The 11660-nt window shown below is 37.2% G+C and overlaps 1 pseudogene; it reads left to right on the top strand.

Moving 5' to 3' along the window:
* Positions 1-1360: 1360 nt before the first annotated feature.
* On the top strand, positions 1361-1478 carry LOC111737612 (annotated as a pseudogene).
* Positions 1479-11660: the final 10182 nt, after the last annotated feature.

Here is an 11660-nt window from a genome sequence, read left to right as displayed (position 1 = left end):
GTGGAAATGAGTGTAAAGAAACATTCCAAGGATGTGAAACTGATTTTTTTACAGTGCGACAGGCAATTACTCCATTCTTCGCTACAAACTTCATTTGGAGCAATCTTATTAAAGAAATTTCTTTATTAAACTGTGGTAAATGACAGAGCTGACAGCTTACTGGTGTTTCCTTTAAATATGTGAAGTAATTTGCAACTTCCTACCACAAATAACCTTTATTTCAGGAAAATATTAAGCATAATGTTACTTGTGGATTGTCACATTTCTTTAAAAAAAACACACACACACGTTGTTTGCAAAGTCTTGTTAAAATACTTTGCACTCATTAAAATGCCAAAATAGAAAATTTGTAATTAATTTCCAACACTTTCTTAAGGAATATTAAGCTATAAGGAAAGTAACTATACACAATGTTTAGAAATAATGTGCTCATATCAAAATTAATTTTGCCTTGTTGCCACAATGAGGATGTTAGAAAAGCTCTGTGCTCTATGTACATAGCTATAAACACATGACTCGGGCTAACGATGTGTTTTTTAGGAATATTTGTTCCAAAGTTTCTTAAGCCTGTGGTTTTTACTTGTGGCTCCTAAGCTCCTATGACAATATATAGGTTTAGAGTAAAACTGCTTACTGATTTACCATTTGTTGAGAAACTGCTTATTGATTTACCATTTGTTGAGAAACTAGAAATTCTGAAGCATTTAATAACCTTCATAAGGATCAAATACATTAAACTGCAGCTGACATGGAAACTTTTAAGTTTTTAATCTGTATCTGTTTTAACTAAAAAAAAATCTTACCGCTACGCCCTGACACGTCTCCAGCAGGCACATCCGCACGCCACCCCCCACTGGATTTGCTCTTTACATCCGGTCCCTAGGGCCTTCCCATGGCCTCCCACTTAGCTGCCCATCCCTGCTTCACTTCCCTTCACACCCGGGAATGGAATTCCTCTCCCAAAGCTATCTCAACCACCTGTGACAACATGGTCCTTCAATGAGACCAACAAGGCACACCTACAATCCTAACTGTAATCCTAAACCAACTATCAGCCTCCTCTGAGGCTTCACGGGCGGTGACACCTGCAACAGTCACACGTTCACAAAGGCTGGCAGCCCCGCTGTTCATGGTCCCCACCCTCGCCCGTGCCTCACCTTACCCTCATCTGCTCCTGACCTGAAAGCTCCCTGTCTACATCCATCACTGAATATTCTAAACCTTCACTTCTCCCCCTTAAATTTCCCATCCAGAAGCCCTCTGAGCAGAAGAGCACATCTTTTCATCAAAGTAACTGAGGTGCAGGATGTTGGAAGTAGCAGTACAGTTTCTTTAACCTCCCTGACTTGCCCACTAGATGGTCTACCGCCATGCCACCCTGAACTGCTCGATCTCATCTGATTTTGGAAGCTAAGCAGTGTTGGGCTTGGTTAGTACTTGGATGGGAGACCACCTAGGAAGACCAGGTGCTGTAGGCTGTGGTGACAGAAAGAAATCTAACTATGGGAGGTGAACATACAATGTAAAAATATATATATGCCTTACTGTTAAAGTGTACAGCTGAAATTTATTAGACTTTGTTAGCCAATGTCATCATAAAAAAAAAAGAAAGAAAAATAAAGAAATAAAACAAAACCAAATAACAAGGAGTCTCCAGAACTCCAAATCTCAAGTGGGCAGGCACAAACCAGGAACACCTGTGAGGCTGTGTGGCCCACGTGTGAGGAAGAAGGTAGAGGAGTCACGGGTTCAGGGGTGGGAGCCCAGGTGAGACGAGCACCTGACACGGAGAGGAGACTCGCACACCAGTTCTCAGGTGAGTGCAAGGGTCTGTGGTAAGTATGAATCTCGTGAATTCCCAAAACGAATCAGCCAACCCCGCCCCCTTCTTCCCGCCTTTCAGGCCTAAGACAAAACTACTAGGGACAGAATTTAAATTGAACCACACAGGGACAAAAGAGAAAGCCAGATAAAAGTCGGGGAGGGGGACAAAGTCAGGAGATTTTTGGAAAGCAAGCAGGCGTACATTTAAACACTTCACAAAAATAACAGAAGAGAGAGCTCTAGAGCCATGAAATTCAGGCTTCCTTCTACAAGCAAGAAAAGTCATTTCATATAAAACTGAGCAGCAGAAGGATTGAGGGAAAATGCCATAAAAATATATTACACAAAAAAAACTTTAAAAGAAGGCTACCCCTACAGGCAATAATAGCCCTCCGGAAGACATGCCTACAAAATACATGAAAATCATAACCTACCATTTCAAAACAAGCAAAAGGACACAAAACAATAATAGGAGAATGAAAGAACAATATAAACCAAAATTCGGAAAACTCACAAAGCATGTGAAATAACTCAGGAAAGAAATAGAAAGAAATTATTTTAGAAATGTACACTAAACTAGAAAGAACATAAAAGTTAATTAAAAACAGATAATGACTTAAGATAAATAGAAGGGGAAAAAAGCAGGACATTTTTTAAAAGTAACAAAAAAGATGAAGAAAGTTCTAGTTCTGGTTAAGATTAAGTATACTCCATCCCCTCTCTCCCACTGAATACAACTAAAAGTCTTGGACAAAAGACATAAAGCAATTGTCTAAGAGTTCAAAAAATAAATAAAGCAGGTGAGCCAGGTAGGAAACTCAAAACTCAAAGAATGACCCGTGTAGTAAGTTCCCTGATTTGCCTTTTATCTTCTATATCACCCAGCTTACACCCTAAGGCAGCTAGAATCCTAGAAGAAAAACTCTAGACTCTCTAGACCCAAACCGAGGTGGGCCCCGGGAATGAATACACCTCCTCGTGGCAGCATTGACCGTGATAACTGGCATATCCCTAAAGATTCTTTTATCTCTTTTGAGCCAGAACACCAGGACTGGGGGATCTTGGGAGCTTGAGTGTTTATAGAAAGACCAGAAAGAGCATGGAGCCGGAGGAAAAGGTCCTTTAAATTATGGTCGGAAATCCTGAATCACACAACTGTGGAAATGACCAGGATCAACAGAGCAAAGGCGTTGAGAGCCAAACTATGATGCCGACCACCCTCACGCCTGCCAGACTGGCTCCCGGATGGTGCACACTGGGGCTGAATTAGTTTCCTATTGCTGCTGTAAAAAAATTGCTGGTTTAGGACAACGCAAATGTCTTATCTTATGGTTCTGGAGGTCCGAAGCCAAAATGGGTCTTACGAGCTATAATCAAGGTGTCAACAGGTCTGTGTTCCTTCTGGGGTTGTAGGGAAGAATCCGTTTCCTTGGCTTTTCCAGCTTCCAGAGGCTGCCTGCACCCTTGGCTCACGGCCCCTTTCCCCATTCAAAGCAAATCACTCCAACCTCTGCTTTCAACACATCTCCTTGTCCTGACTTTGATCGCCCTGCCTCCCTCTTATAAGTATCCTTGTCATTACACTGGGCCCACAAAGGCAATCCAGGTTTAGCTCTCCATCTAATAGTCTTTAATTATACCTGCAAGTCCCCTTTACCAACAGATACGTTAAAATGGAACACTAAAACATATTTAAATAATCCAAGACTCCAGGAAATGGGAAATAGAGTAACGAAAAACAAAAGAGACAAACAGGAACTATATAATAAAATGGTAGCATTAAATTCAAACACATCAATAATTACAGTAAATGTAAACCACTTCACACCCATTAGGGTAACTGTTATCAAAAAAAAAAAAAAGGAGAGAAAGAATCTTAAAAGCAGCAAGAGAAAGGTAGCTAGTTACTTACAAGGGTGCTCCCATAAGAATGTCTGCTGATTTTTCAACAGAAACTTTCAGGCCAGAAGGGACTGGCAAGAATTATTCAAAGTTATGAAAAACAAGAATCTACAACCACAAAGACTCTACCCGGCAAGGCTTTCGATTTGAATGAATGGATTTTCTAAAATGTCATATCTACTTACAATAGAATGGTATTCAACCTCAAAAAGGGAGGAAATTCTGACATTCGCTACAACCGGGATGAACCTCGAGGACATTATGCTAAGTGAAATAAGCCAGTTATAAAAAGGACAAATGCCGTATGATTGTACTTCTGTGAGCTACCTGGAGTAGTCAGACTCATAGAGCCAGAAAACAGAATGGTGATTGCCAAGGGTGGGGAAAGAGGGAACAGGTGGTTATAAGTACAGAGTTTCTGTCTTGTACAATGAAGCATTCTGGAGATGGATGGTGGTGATGGTTGTGAATGTACATAATGCCACTGAAGTGTACACTTAAAAATGGTTAAGATGGTAAATGTTATGTGTATTTTACCATAATTTAAAAAAATTACATTAAATATAAATAATCTAAATATCCCAATTAAAAAACAGAAATTGATCATTAGATTTTTTCAAATAAAAAGATCTAGGTTTCTTTCTAAAAGCTCACTTAAAATATAATAAGAAAAATTAAAAGATAGAGACACTGTCAAGAGAATGAAGACAAGCTACCCATTGAGAGAAAACATTTACAAAACACGTATCTGAGAAAAGATAGGTATCTAAAGTATACAAAGAACTCTTCGAACTCAATAAGAAAACAAACGATCCAATTAAAAAAGACAAAAGACTTAAACATCTCATCAGATATAGATGGCAAATAAGCATATAAAAAGATGCTCAACATCATATGTCATGAGGGAATGACAAATTAAAACAACAATGAGATACCACTACACACCTATTAGAAAGGCCAAAACCCAAAACACCGACACCATCAAATTCTGGTGAGAATGTAGAATAATAGGAACCCTTACTTGTTGCTGGTATAAATGCAAAATGGTAAAGCCATTTTGTAAGACTGTTTGGCAGTTTCTTAAAAAACGGAACATAATCTTTCCATATAATCCAGTAATCTGATACTTGATATTTACCCAATGAGCTGCATATTTATATATTCACGCAAAAACCTGCACACAAAGATTTATAGCTGCTTTATTCATAATTGCCAAAACCTGGAAGTAACAAAGATGTCCTTTAATATATGAATGGATAACAGACCCTGGCATATCCATACAATGTAATTGTAATGAGTGTTTAAAAAGAAATGAGCTGTAAAGCCATAAAAAGACATAAAGGAACTTTATTAGGGGAAACTGGGGTGGGGGGTTGCAGTAGAAGGACGTGGGGGGTTGCGGTAGAAGGACGTAAGGGGTAGAATGGATCTCTGTACATCACCCTCAATTTGTCTGTAAACTTACAAAAACCTGTAAATAAAGGTCTATTATTTAAAAAAAAAAAGTGCAAAGGAGTATCAAGAATAATTCCCTGTAAGAAAAATGATGGAAAATAAGAAAATAGACATGTAACTGTTTTTGTTTTAGCAAAAGAAACACCAGACAAAAAGACACCAGAGAGACTGGTTACCTTCCACGGTGGAAGGGATGGATGGAGACCACGACACTTTCCCAGGTCTCACTATTTTGCATAATTATGACTTTTGTAAATGTGTTAATGTTTTACATACTAAAACAAACAAACGAACAACAAGGATGGGAAGGATCTTAAAATTGAACACAAAGAAACAAAAGAACTTAACTATAGTTTATTTCAAAGAATAACATAACCAGAATAAATGGTGGTAGATAAGATTATCCCAAGTAAATTTTGAACACAGTACTTATACAATATGCCATCAGATTAAAAAGAAAAAGCACTATAAATAAAATTTGAACTCTATTTAGTAAGTTCATTTTTTCCGGGGGAAGGGGTAAACGGTCCGGAAACAACTTTTAAGGAAATAAAGAATTAAAAAAAAAAAAAAAAAAATCAGCCATAAACTTCTTTGTTTGAAAGGAAGTTACATACTGTATATGGAAAGATGAAAGGCTCGGGCAAAAGAAAGTGAACGATGGGGAAAGTCAGGCCAGGCAAATACTAAAACAAAAAAACAAAAAAAAAAACTGAATTAGCTATCATAAGAACAGAAAAACTAGACTCTGAACAAGGACAACTACCAGGGATACAGAAAAATATTACATAATGATAAAAGGTTTTATTCATCAAGAAGACATAATCCTAAAAGTGTATGTAACTAACAATAGAGCTTCAAGATACAGGAAGCAAAATCTGACAACACTAAATGGAAAAAAAGATAAATCCAGTTATGCTTGGGGAGTTCAACCCTCCTCTCTTAGTAACTGACAAAAGGTACAAGTAGAAGATCTGAACAACATTATAGAATCCTCCACAGAATACACTTTTTTTCCCAGGTGGACATAAAACATTAACTAGGATAGATCATATGCTAGGTAACAAAACAAACCGGAATAAAATTAAAAGCATTAAATCATAACACAGTATGTTCACTGGCCACAACAGAATTAAATCAGAAATCAATAATAAATCTGGGAAATCTTAAATATTTGAAAATTAAACAATACATATATAAATAATCCAGGGGTCAAAGAGGAAGTTTCAAGGTAAAGTAGAAAATATTTTGAAATAAAAAGGAAAATACGACATGTCAAAATGTGTAGGACACAGCGAGCTAAAGCAGTACTTACAAATTTTCAACATTAAATGTTTATAAAAGTCTCAAATAAATCACCTTTCAGTTTAAGAAACTAAGCACAAGTAGAAGGAAGGAAATAAATTTAAGAGAGAAACAAACAAACAAACAAACAAAAACAGGAAAAAATCCATGAAATCAAAAACTAGGTTTTTTAAAAAAGATAAATAAAAACAGACATGACTAAGAAAAAAAAAAAAAGACAAGATACAAATTACCCATATCAGTAATTAAAAAAAGGAATACCACTAAAGACACAACAGAGATTAAAAGCTAAGGAAGACTAGTTACGGTTGTGTCAAAAGGGCTCAGGGGCCAATGTGAACGGTTTCCCACAGGCCGAAGATGAGACTGTTTTGGCAGCAATAAGCACAATAATGGCAGTACACTGAAATACATCAAATATGTTTAAATCTGTGAATTCATAAAACCAAGGAAACTGATTCATCACTTTTGGATAGGGAGATCATTTATTTTTAAAACTGGTTAATAAAGGTAAAGAATCGAGCATTAATACCACCTTTCTTACATGACTTTCACTACTGAATAACCAGATAAAAGACAAGGCATAATAAATGAGTAGGAGTGATTTCATTAGAACTCACCATGTTGCAAACTCTAACGAATATATAAGATATCTAGCAATCACTGCTGACATCACAAGGATAACCAGGCGCCATGTGCCTCCTCACGGAAGAACACATTCTCACTTACGTAGTCTTCCCAAAATAAAAACCAGAATCTGATTAAGCCTCTAGCTCAGTGCAGTCCAACAGAAACAAAACACGAGCCATATATGTATTTAAGCTTTCTAGTGTCCACATTACAAAGACTAAAAAGAGCCAGGAGGAAATTATTTTTTAAATAGATTTAATTTAATCCAACATATTGAAGATATTATCACAATCCATATAAAAATTGACATTTCATATTTTATGTAATAAATCTTTAAAATAAGTGGGCATTTTATACTCATAGCAAATCTCAAATTGGACGAGGCACATTTCAAGTGCTCAACACCCACATGTAGGTAGTGGCTACCATATTGGACAGCTCAGTTCTAGAGCCAAGTACCAACTTATGAGAAATACGGAGGACAAATAATAAACACGTTAACCTCCCCATAGGGATTCAAACAGCAAAATCCAGACTGGGAAATTTAAAAGATCAAAACCTGGTTTCTTCAACAAATTAATGGCAAGAGAGATTGAGGAGGAATCTATAAATTAAGAGATTGAACAGACAAAGAAGAAAAAAAGGCAAAAAAAATTTAAAGTAGTGTTTAGAACTGAACACGGGTGATAAAACTGTAAGAAAAGCAAAAAAAATCATTTCCATAAATGTTAAGATAGTAGTTACATTTGGGGAGAAAAAGAGGGTTTAAACTGGAATGAAGCACATGGAGAGTTTCTGGATCGGCTGGCAAAAGCATTAGTTTCTTTGGATGGTAGTTACATCTTATAATCATTCATGATACAATTGCTTTAAGCAGTTTTACAATAAAGAGGTATAAATTCAGTAAGAAAATATTTAATGGAAAATGTTTGACATAATCATGTATTAATTTCTTAAATTTTACAATACCCCACCCCATCCTCCCAAGCTTTAGATATATTTATCTAAAAGTCTGCTGGATCTGGATGTCAAAATATCTAATACTGCATTCACTCCAGATTTGCTCCTCTCCTGTTCCTTCTCAGTTGACGGCTCCCACCTACCTTATTACCCAGGCAGAAACCTAAGAGCAGTTCCAGGTTCCTTCTTTAGTCTCACCCCCAAAATCCAATCCTTCAGTTGTAATGATTTTACCTCTACAGTTTTTAGAAACTGTCTCTTTCTCTCCATCCCTACCACAGCTTCCCTAGTTCAGGTCTATAGCCTCTCTCCCCTGGAATACAAAGAAGACATATAAAGTCCTTGTTAACTTCTAACACTACTTTTTTCTTTACTTTGATTTAGAATAAAGCAAACTAGAAATGCTCATAGTTTGCCTCGATTTCCATGCCTTCGTTATACTTTTCCTGCCTGGAGTGTTCTTCCCTATTTTTTTTTACTACATGCCTTCATTTTCTGAGATGCGGTTAAGATATCATATCCACCAGAAAAACCTTTCAGGAATTCCTAGGTGAGGTAAGTTCCCTCCCTCTATCTATGCTTCTACAGCTCCTCGGCTAAACCGTTACCATTGACTTACCTAATTAAATTTTTTTTTTCTTTTCATATGTCTTCTCCTGAAGTTATTTCTAAGGACAGGGACTGTTTTCCTTATCTTTGTAACTCCAGTGCCTAACACATACTTGGCATGTGACCGTCAACATATCTTGTTGAAAGGAGTTATTTTCCTTTTTAATATTAATATTTCTAAAATTAATATTCATTAATATCAAATTAATATTTCTAAAATTCCATTCTCATCATGTCATGGTGTTGTTCAAAAATACTCAAGGATTGTCGCATAATAAAATAAAAATATCTTTAGCCCGGTCCTCCATAACAAGCCCCAAAACTATATATAATACAGCTTTATCTGCTACCATTCTTCCATATATATATATATATCATTGATGCTAAACTACTCACAGTCTTCCAAAGCATTACAACCCATAAAAATGATGGTCTTTTAAATGCAATACTTACATAGCAACTCACTGGCAATTAATCCATAATGTTGGAATATTTTAAAAAACACCAAATAAACATTTTTGTAATGGACACCTGAACGGGATGGCCATACTCCTATCTTCTGTACCTCCATCAGATAAACTGTAGGAGAATGGCCAAGATAACCTTTTGTTTAACTTATAAAAGATATCATATATATAAGAAAAACATGAAACTATTTTGTTTTACTCACCTTTATTCTCCAGTCCAGCCTTCCTCCATCTTTCTTGGCTCACCAGGAAAGGATTAGCTAGGATAGGACTTCTTTCCCCAAAGCTCCGTTCCTTCCGTTAATCAAAACACTAACCTAAAGAAGTTCCAGCCAGCCAGAGTACCAGAAAGATAAAGACATTCCAGTAAGAAAACCAGGGAGTCTTATGACTTTGGTGTGCGGCCTCTGGGACCTGACATGTTAGCCATCAATGGTAAGACTATGAACCCAAATGATGCTACACCGACCAGTCATTTCTGTTTCTGGAGCAAGAGGTGCTGTCAGGAAAAGTTGGCATCAATAGAAGTCAAAGAAAAGAGGAAGCCTGGCCCCATTGCCTCTAAGCACTCTGAAAATGACTGCTGCTTCTACAAGGGGGAAAAGCCATCGATGCAAAATCCACCCGAAAAACACTGTAATTCCCTTGGAGTTCTTGTATCTAATATACTGGCCCAATGAAAGGAAAACGATGTCACAAGGGCAAAACGGGAGCAAGCCGAAGGAATACATGTGAGCGTTTGAAACTCTCAAAGTCATTTGTAAAAATAATCTAAAAACCGAGTCATTCCCACGAAGAGATTTCTATTGGGATAACCAACCAAACTTCAAAGTTTCAGGACAGTTCTTAAAAGAAGAGAGAATGAACATTCATTTGACTTTGTATTTATTATTTTTAATCTATACAACTCTGTCCAGTGATCTGACTGGATAGTCTCATAAGAGAACACCCAGTGTTATTCTCTTTAGCTTTCTTCCCATTGGACTGATGGTTATTTCCCAGAAAAGGCTCTGCTACTCCCCTATTGGAGACATTCTTGCTCTATGTTCTAAAAGCAACTTTTCAGTCCCTCACTCTTAAACATGAGCAGATAACAAAGAATTACCAAACATTTTGGGGGGACAAAAGCTCTAATACTACACAGGGGCTACAACAACTAGGAAAAGGAACTTGAAGGTCAGATTCTATGCAAGGAGAAGAAAATCTAATAAAGAAAAAATAGTTATCAATATCCTCAGAAAGATAAGTTGATTTTGCATCCATGAAACAAGAACAAAATACGACTTTAAATGTCAAGAGAACAAAAATAGCTCTTAAAATGATAAAAGAATACAAATTTAGAAGGAAATAAAATGTAGAGAACAGTCTAGGAGGGCTAACATCTGACATTAATAGTGGTTTGAGAAACAGAGAATGAAGAAAACAAAGGTGGGCAAATCACTGAGAAGTAACTCAGGAAAATGTCTCAGAACTGAAGGCTCCGGAGTGAAGAGGCTCAGAGCCTAGCACAGAGACTCCCCCCAAGTCCCTCCGGCCATGTCTGTGAAATTTCCATCGGCGGAAAAAGTGAAGATTCTAAAACTTTAGGAAAGAGAAACAAAATCAGAAAAATGGGTCAGGAATCAGAACAGCAGTGGACTTCTCGACAGCAACACAGGATGCAAATGACAATAAGAAGAGCAAGACGAAGGATGCTGGGGAGGTCCCAAGAAAACAGCTGAGCGAGACCCTCGTGCTCACCGATGCCAAACGAACAGAATGCTCCAGGAGAAATGTCCTCAAGAAGAGGAAATGCTAGAATACCTTATATGTTTGAAGGAACTACAAAGAGCGTTGGACTCCCAGGGATAAATTTAAGGACAAACTAGCAGCTCATACACAGAAAACTAGGCAAATGACAACAAAGATTCTTAATTTTAAAAAAGTGTACAGAAAAAGAAAACTAAACATCATATCCTAAATGCCTCGGCCGTCAAGAGTTTTTAGTTACAATCATGTAAATACTAAATACATTTTCTAATGAAAATGATAACCAAGTGGGAGATGGGAAATATAAGAAGCATAGGTGTGTTTGATTTCCATGGCAGGAAATCAAAAGATAATGGTTAAACTGGAAAAACAAAAATGTAGCCATGTGATATGGTTTAGAGAGACACAGACGTACCGAAATCATCAGTTACAGGCACAGAAAACAACCGGACCTGGTCCGGCTTCCGCATCCGTAGCCTCATCTTCTCAAGTAATGGATGAGAAACACAGACGGCAAAGACGATCATCACGGTCGTCAGAGTGGGTGCCTCTGGGGAAGGAAAGGACTGCGACCGGGGAGGAGAACGGGAACTTCAACCTTATCTAGAATGTTTTTCTTCGAAAAGAACTGAAATGTGAAAAACTTCCGGATGGTGGGAACATGCACATTGTAGTATTATCTCTGTAGTAGTCTACGGTTTTGAAAAATGTTAATAAGGAAGAAGCACCTGAATAAGGACAAATGAATTTATTATTAAC

This window comes from Pteropus vampyrus, unplaced genomic scaffold (assembly GCF_000151845.1).
Source record: "Pteropus vampyrus isolate Shadow unplaced genomic scaffold, Pvam_2.0 Scaffold28, whole genome shotgun sequence".
Taxonomy (NCBI): domain Eukaryota; kingdom Metazoa; phylum Chordata; class Mammalia; order Chiroptera; family Pteropodidae; genus Pteropus; species Pteropus vampyrus.
Note: the sequence above shows the minus strand (reverse complement) of the source record. Positions and strands in the feature narration are given on the sequence as shown.